Below are 6722 nucleotides of genomic sequence, written 5' to 3'. Positions count from 1 at the left end.
GGTTTTGTTTCTTTACTAAATCATGTTTGCATTTCAGTGAAAAAACACTGAGACTAGTTTAGTCTCACAAATTCGAGAACTATGTAGGTCTGAATTCTTCATCACAAATTGAGAATACGTAGGAGCAAAAGCCCCGCTTTTGTCGACCACCCCACCTTTTGTTACCGTGACCCAAGAGTCCGTTGGCACGCGGAGACGCCCTATACGGTAACCCATACACATTTTTTTGCTATCCGTTAGACTCAGAGTCCGGTGGCACGCAGAGACTAACATCGTCTCCTGCACCTTTCGTCAATCAGGGGAAACGAGCCTGTTGACGTGCAGAGACTAACGTCGTCTTCTGCACCTTTTGTCATCCTGAGACAGCATGTCCGATGACATGCGGGGGTACCGTATGGTTATCCGCACCTTTTGTCATCCTAAGACAACAAGTCTGATGACATGCGGGGGTGCCATATGGTTATCCACACCTTTTGTCATCCTGAGATAGCAAGTCCGATGACATGCGGGGGTACCGTATGGTTATCCGCATCTTTCATCAACCAGGGGCAAACGAGCCCGTTGACGCACAGAGACTAACGTCGTCTCCTGCACCTTTCGTCAACTAGGGGAAACGAGCCCGTTGACGCGTAGAGACTAACATCGTCTTCTGCATCTTTTGCCATCCCGAGGCGGCAAGTCCGATGACATGCAGGGGTACCGTATAGTTATCCGCACCTTTTGTCATCTTGAGTTAGCAAGTCCGATGACATGCGGGGGTACCGTATGGTTATCCACACCTTTTATCATCCTGAGACAGCAAGTCCGATGACATGCGAGGGTACCGTATAGTTATCCGCATCTTTCATCAACAAAGGGCAAACGAGCCCGTTGACGCACAGAGACTAACGTCGTCTCTTGCACCTTTCGTCAACCAGGGGAAACGAGCCTGTTGACGCGTAGATACTAACGTCGTCTTCTGCACCTTTTGTCATCCTGAGACAGCAAGTCCAATGACATGCGGGGGTACCGTATGGTTATCCGCACCTTTTGTCATCCTGAGACAGCAAGTTCGATGACATGCGGGGGTACCGTATGGTTATCCGCATCTTTCGTCAACCAGGGGCAAATGATCCCTTTGACGCGCAGAGACTAACGTCGTCTTCTGCATCTTTTGTCATCCCAAGGTGGCGAGCCCGATGACATACGGGGGTACCGTATGGTTATCCGCACCTTTTGTCAATCAGGGCCAACGAACCCGTTGACACGCGGAGATTTACGTCATCTTCCGTGCTTTCTGTCATCCTGACCCATGAAGTCAGGTGACGTACGGAGATACCCAAGTGATTATCCGCACAAACGATTTCTGTTGATCCTAACCCGTGAAGTTAGGTGGCAGGCGGAGACACCCAAGCGGTTATCCGTACAAACGGTTTCTGTCATCCTGACCCATGAAGTCAGGTGACATGCGGGGGTACCGTATGGTTATCCGCATCTTTCATCAACCAGGGGCAAACAAGCCCGTTGACACGCAGAGACTAACATCGTTTTCTACACCTTTTGTCATCCTGACCTATGGAGTCAGGTGACAGGCGGGGATACCTTATGGTCATTCGCACCTTTCGTCAACCGAGACAAATGAATTCGACGGTATCACGATGATGTTGATCATCTGATTCTGATTATTTTCAATTTTTTGTAGATTTTACTCTAGTCGTCCGAAGACATACGAGCCCGACGACGCACGAGATTCTTCTCTGCTAGGCGGAGGGCGATCAAGTTCAATGGCGTGGGGAAGTGTCGTGGTTGTCCCACTTTATCGCTTTCAAGACACTGAAGTTTTGTTGACGCTTCTGATACCTTTTCTTTCTTTCGGAATGACAAGTTCCGTTGGTCGGGATATTAACCGGCCGAATGATGATGTTCTGCTTGAACGAAATTAGTGTCTTATCTTTACTTCGCTTTTATCTCCAATAAGAGATAAGTAAAGAGGAGCAACTGTCATACCCTAATTTCGTTCGGGGACCATTGTTTGGTAGCGTGAAACCTTCGCTTGACCGCCTCGAGGTACTTAACACCCATCGTTAGGCAATCCGTGAAGTTTCGCAACATGTCGGAAGTCGAAAGGAAGCATTGTTGCACGATCTGTAAAGTTCCGCAACATTCCGGAAGTCAAAAAGGACATTGTTGCGTAATCCGTAAAGTTTCGCAACATTCCGGAAAGAAAATAGGTGGCGTTACATAATCCGTAAAGTTCCGTAACATTTTGAAAAAGGAATCAGCAAAAAAGCACAAAGGGGGGTGTATTTAGTAAAAAAGGGTGTCATTTCGTTTGTTTTTCGTATCCCTTTTTGACGTGCTTTAACCATTTATTTAAGTCTTTATCTCACCTAATAAATAATATAATGAATTTTCACCGATCATTTGAGTTGTAATATCGTTTAATCACTGTTAAAATAAAATCCAACTGATCATTCACGCTGTAACCACATTTAAACCAAAAAGGGTAAAATAATAATAAAATAATCGAAATATCTTCAAATAAAATAATAATAAAAAAACAATCGGACATTTTTCTTTGGAAGTTTCCTTGAATGAATTGACTAATAACCAAAGTGAAATTAAGGCTAAAATCAACTGACAAATCAAGCTTTGTCCGCAAAAGTCACTAAAAACCGTTTTAAGGTCCAACGCCTTAAACGATCCTCTTTGCTTTTATTGGTTAACATGGACCATTCAAAAGCATAAAATAAATATGTAACTTTACCACTTTTGTAAAAAAAAAAACCAAAGAGATCGTTAATGGTCCAACGCCTTAACGTTTCTCTCCTTTCAAAATCAAAAGGTTGTTTAAACGGTCCAACGCCTTAAACGACCTTTGTTCAATTAAAATTTATCTTTCGAAAAAAGATAAAAACAACTTAACCAACGTTTAGTTCTAAAAGAACAACGTAGGTCTGATTTCCTCATCGCAATTGAGGATATGTAGGAGCGAGGGAAACACCCTTGTCGACCACAAAAAGATAAAAATACAAAAAGACCCATAAAAAGCAAAAAAAAAACATAAAAATACATTTTGAAGTCATATTTGCACACTTGATTAAAGGTTGTCGTCCCTTGTGATGGACGCGTGAGGTGCTAATACCTTCCCCGTGCGTAAATACAACTCTCGAACCTTTCACACTTAAAATTCGTAAACTACACCTTTCCGATTTTTCCGACGTTTTTCTCAAATAAACGTTGGTGGCGACTCCGCGCATTTTCCTTTCTTGGAAAACGCACCCGTGAGTCTTGTGTCGCCCTCCTGCCAAAGGGTAGGTTGCGACAGATAGGTAGGCAAAAAATTAGGAATCCCCTCTCCTAATCTTTCTCTCCCTGGAGGACTCCTAGGCCTCAAATGCTAGGAAATTATGAGCTGTTTTTCAGCTCATAACAACTTGGTGCTTTCATTGAGCACTACCACCATGACTGAAGCAACTCGATCCAAAACCAGAATGGAATGCATAGAAGAAGCCATAGCCAAGCTAGCCTCTAACCAACTTCATGTCACCACCAAGCTAGATGAACTCATTCAACGCATTACTGTGTTGGAAACTAGTCAACACCACTCACTCGCACCTCCATCTTCTTCCTCTGCGAAGGCACTCCTCACACACACATCCATGCCAACTCCACCTCCCGTGCCAACTCCGTCGCCCATGCCAACTCCGCCACCACGCCCCACACTCATGCCGCAACACCCCGCACCCTTGATGGCTCCGCTTACCATTGCTGCCGCCCACCTCCCCGATAATAGCAAGCCCCAGGCGTTCTTCCCCAGGCGCCGCTAGGCCGCCATCCACCAGATCCGTACGAAGTTCCCTAGCCACCGCATCCTCCTCTCCGACCTCGGCTTTTCCCCTCCTATCACATTCATCGCCAAGGTCAAGCACACGGAGCTCGACCACCCCTTCCTCCTTCCCTTCTACGCCACTATCGACACCCCCAAATGGCTCCGCTTCAGCAACACGAACCTTCATTCACACACGAGCTATTTTCCTTCACCCATTTTAATTTGGGATCCTAGTTCGACTTTTGAGGCCATGGTTTGAAGCCCAAAACCTTGAGGACAAGGTGTTTTTGATGGGCCAGGGAATGTTATGTACAGGGACCAGAGCACAACAAACACAGAACAAAATGCAAAAGTAAATGAAGAACAAGAAACAGAGCAAAATGCAGAACCAAACAAAGGAGAAGAAAAAGGACAAAAAAGGGAAATTAGCAGACCTCGATACCTTAAGGATTATGCAACTTAGTTTGGATGAGCTGGAAACGACCTTCTACAAACAGAATCACAAGTCCTTGGTGCCGTTAGGTGATTGTCTCCTGGTAGCGTTTTGAATTTCCTCCAAGGCATATGATGCCAAATTCTGTTAGAATTTTCATCCACCATTTGTAAACGAAAATCTATAAATAGGGAAGGATGTAATTCTGATAGGTAGGCAAAAAATTAGAAATCCCCTCTCCTAATCTTTCTCTCTCTAGAGGACTCCTAGGCCTCAAATGCTAGGAAATTATGAGTTGTTTTTCAGCTCATAACATGGACCCACATTTCTAATCCTTAACCTACTTCTTTAACAAAAAAAAAGATGATGTTTGCCCCTTAATCATTTTTTTCTCTTTTGCTTTTTTGATTTCTAATATGTGGCAAGTATGCTCTGCAAGGAGAAGAAAATAAGGGTTGCTAAGGAAAGATTAATCAATGAGGATATACCTAGAGTTGCTGATGAGTTTGAGAAGCTGATTAGAAGCTCTCCTAATAGCAATTTCATCGTTGAATCAAATCCATGGATTTCACGATTTCTATGGGTGATGTTGAGAAAGTCCGTTATATCATATAACTAAGTAATTTTTAGTGCTTGTGCTCATATCCAATTACTATGTTTAGCTTAGGTTCATTTCACTAATTGATATTCAAGTTGAAGTAATGATTTTGTAGGTACTTGGTTCATGGTATTTTGTAAAACTTTCTCTAATGTGATCATTCCGCTTTTGTACTACCGAATGTGTTTTTTCCTTTTCTTTTTGTAAGTGGTTTTTTCTATTGCTGCAACACTACTAGATTGAAGATGTTGCTATTCAAGTAAAAGGCTTTTGAAGAATCTCAGCAATATCTATTGTTGTTGGATTTGGTTTATCTTTATAGTAAACCTAAAAACACCATGACGTACATACGTACATTACTAGATCCCCCCCCCCCCCCCCCCCCCCCCCCCCCACACACAAAGTAAACCTTCTATTTACACTTCACTCAGATCCAAAGTCCTACAAGCTATTTCTCGAAATTGTCCATATATATAGAAGCTAGCATTTCCACGAGTTGGTCCAAAGTGAACCTTTTTCCTTTTTCCCTTGTCACAAAGAAGAACAACTATTTAAATGAGTATTCCTCACAATTCAATCATGAGAAAATCAATCTTGAAAGCAATGTAACACACATAAAAATTAAGTTTGACAAGTATCACACAAGCATTCTAAAATTCTAGTACTGGTAGATAGGCAAAGAAGTTCAAATTTTTGTCCATAGTAACTTTAAGGAATCCCTCATTCCCTTGTGTTAAGCAAAGATTTATTCCAACATGTGTTTAGCATGGTGGGGCTAGTAAAAGTGACAAAATATCATTCTGTTGCTTAATGTGTATATAGAAGCAAAGAAATCATGCCAATGCTATTTCTGCAGCTTTCTTTCAAAAACAGAAAATAGATACCTGCCTTGAAACCTTTATTCATCTCTAGAGATGCATTAATTTTCATTGTTACGCATTTGGGTTTTTGGAAATTAAATAAATACTAGTAGCATGCATATTTGTTAACATATATGCGGTTTATGCATAATTTGTCCCTCAATAGTTTTCACCAACTATGGAGAAACTAGGTACATTCAACAAATATGGACAAAAAAACCAATGACTCAAAAAAATAGAACTTTGTTGGGGGTGACAGAATTTGTCCCACAAAGTTCAGGGAAACAAAAATTTACAACACAAACTCCAGAAAGTTTCTAGCTTTTGCTTCACAATGCAACTGTGTTGCAAGCTCTGAGCCTCAATGTCTAAACTTAGACCAATTAAAGCACTAAGGAAACTACTAACTCTGTTGTGCAACGAAGCATGAACTTTGTTCCTTGTATACAAAAAAAAAAAAGAACTATTCAATTAAGAAAATAAAACCACCTAGTCTTCGAAAACCACATCTTGGACTTCAACTATATCAGTTATTGAGCAACTTTGGATTATTTATCAGGGTAGTCAAATTGTTCATCACTTCTCTTAAAGCCACTTAGACAGTTACATAATATTTTCCCGTCGCAATTTTATTTACTCTCTCTAATGTTGTTCAAACCCTTTTGTCACCCACCCACTGACAAACACAATAACACAAATATGTATATATGAATCACGAAGAAGAACATAATCAAATCTATCATACTTTCATATATGTAAACATTCATTCAGCGTTTGAGGAAGAGAGCGCTTGAAGAGTTACCTGTACGACGACCTAACATGCGCTTTTGATTGGAAAAGGGGTTTAAGGGAGAGAGTGGTTCACCTTCGATGGAAAAAAGGGTTTCAGGGAGAGAGTACGTGATGCAATCCTACTCCCAAGGGCATTGGATAGAAGACTCCAAGAAGATTGGGTCAAAGATGCAAGAGAAGGCCCTAGAGTTCTCATGAGCCTTAGGGTAGATTTTGGGCCCATGGGCT

Source organism: Glycine max, chromosome 19, assembly GCF_000004515.6.
Source record: "Glycine max cultivar Williams 82 chromosome 19, Glycine_max_v4.0, whole genome shotgun sequence".
In the NCBI taxonomy this organism is placed as follows: domain Eukaryota; kingdom Viridiplantae; phylum Streptophyta; class Magnoliopsida; order Fabales; family Fabaceae; genus Glycine; species Glycine max.
The sequence above is the reverse complement of the archived record's forward strand: the minus strand, read 5'-3'. Positions refer to the sequence as shown.